The 2,500-nt window shown below is 34.4% G+C and overlaps 1 protein-coding gene across 3 annotated transcripts in view; it reads right to left on the minus strand.

Moving 5' to 3' along the window:
• The window catches only part of LOC122243575 (DDB1- and CUL4-associated factor 6), a 42,818-nt gene that overhangs the window by 20,691 nt on the left and 19,627 nt on the right, over positions 1-2,500 (minus strand). The window lies entirely within an intron of this gene.

The following is a 2,500-nucleotide window of genomic DNA, read 5'->3' on the forward strand; positions in this document are numbered from 1 at the left end:
ATTGCACATCAACAGTTCCCTGAGAAAAGACACCACCATAACTGGCCCATAACTGCTAGACAGGAGAAAGATCTGCCACACTTGAAAAATATCATTTGAGTATAAAAAACAATAGAAAATAATGCCTTTCCTAAGAGTTCTCAAAGAAAATGTGAAATGCAACAACAACAAGAGAATACAGGAGCAACAATTTTTCCATGAAGAAATGCATGGAATGTGTAAGGTTCCAAATAATGTAAATATTTTCTATTAATTATAAAAGCTAGGCAATACTGAGTGGTGGCCACAGAAGATTCAAGCAAGGTGATAAGGTGATATATGCTAAAAAGAAACTTGTCAACCTTACACAAGCTATTTTATGACATATGAATAACGTAAAATACAGGAAAGTTTCATTTTTTGTCCAAACCAAAGGATCAATCTGACCAAATAGGACTTGCATAACTAGTAAAGATGAAAAACAATATATGGTAGATGGACAGCCTAATATCTAAATAAAAATAAGAAATGCAAGAAATGAAGACAATATAAAGAAAATCAAACTACATTTATTAAATATTTAATATCACTAAACAAATATCAGAATGGTATTTTTTTCATGAATTTCCCAGTGATCAGAAAAACTCACATTCGCAAATATTAAAAAATCATCCATATATATAAATAGAAAACACTCACAAATCTTTTAGCTATATGAATGAATAACTTATAAAAAATCCAATATAACAAAAGTTGCTTTACACTTCAGCAGGCCCACTGACTGCTACCTGTTTTTCTCCCTCTTTGGCTGGCTCAGGGAGGTACAGACGAGAGAGTCGTGGAGGAGTGAGTGGCATTTTCTCATGCTTTAATTTTTTCATTGGCTCTTAATCTCCCTTCACTATTTGTTTTAACTACTGTATATGTTCTCCCCAGGGTGACAATATCCTTTTCTTGCTAGGTTGAGAAGTGTATCAGGCATTAATGGGTTAAGGGGCTGTTCTTTATTTTCACAGGCCTACCCCAGGAGTCCTCAATGGTTGCAGATTCCTGAGTGGCTACTGTAGCAGCAGCCACTCCAATGGTTCCTGGTCACGTGGTCCTGCTGGCGGAGGTATGAAGTCCTCTCCTTACCATGTGCTAAGCCCTTACATATGGTAGAAAGGCCCATGGATACTCTTATTGCCTATGCAGCCCTCTCTTTCTGCCTAGTTATGTCCAGCATCTACTTATGGTAAAAAGGTCCATGACTAGTCCAAGCCACTTCAGCCCTCTCTAAACCAGATAGTTGTGGTCAGCCCTTACATATGGTAGAAAGACTCATTAGTACACTAACTGTACACAAAACTAACTGGTGCCAATGCAGCATTCTCCAAGCTGGATAGTTAAGGGGATCCCCTATCTATGGGAGAAAGGTCCCTAGAAAATATACAACCACATCTACTCAGTACTGATGCCATCCTCTCTAAGCCAGATAGTTCATGTCACTAACCCGTAACCCAGGGGAATGAGCCTCATTTAGAAAGCCTGATACACACTCAGTACCTGAGTTGAGTTTGTGGCTGCAGCATATTCCAAAAGTCCTTGAAATACCTGAACAAAGTTGCCTTTTACTGCAATTGGAGAAGTGATGTATATAATCATTCTTGGACGTTAGAATGTTGCCGTTCATATTCTTTGAGTTTCCAGTGTATCATCTGGAAAAAGACTCCTGTGCTATACCAGTGATATCTAACAGCCCATTCTGAATATTGGATATCTGGGTGACATCTAACAGTCCCTCCTAAATGTTGGAGACCTCACTTCCAGTGTAGTTAGAATACAAAATGACAATATGTGCTAGCCTGTAAAGCCTCATCCACACCAGGATACTTTGTTTGGAAACATTGTTTCCAAACTGTTTCCAAACCGTTTGCAAATGGTCTGGAAACAGTCTGCAAACAATGTTTCCTGTCCGCACCTCATTGTCGTCTATATATATATAAATATTAAATATATATATATATATAAAATCTATCTCAAAATAAATTGATCTAAATATAAATATTATATAATAAATATATATAATATTTAATACATAACTATACAAAAAATAACAAAACAAACACATATAAATATAAATATAAATATATCAAATTATAAATAAAAAAAATATATATAATAAATACAAATCTATCACACACTCCACATTCACAAATATAACACCACACAATATACAACTCACTTATCTATATAAACAACAAACCACACATAACACACCATCACAATCAAATAAATCCTCAACACAACCTTCAACTAAAAATAAACAAAAAACAAACATCAACTCCACACACTCACAACACACAGAAAAAAATCCAACAAACCACAACACACTAACACTAGACTAAAAATACTATTAAAATATCTAATCATCAAACACTCAATCTAAAAACACAAAAAAATAAACAAACTCAAAAACTAACTCTAAAACATATATAACATATCTCAAAAATAAATATCTAAATATAACAAAAACAATATA

This window comes from Penaeus japonicus, unplaced genomic scaffold (genome assembly GCF_977035675.1).
Source record: "Penaeus japonicus unplaced genomic scaffold, GWHDUDI00000001_assembly GWHDUDI00000022, whole genome shotgun sequence".
NCBI lineage: Eukaryota > Metazoa > Arthropoda > Malacostraca > Decapoda > Penaeidae > Penaeus > Penaeus japonicus.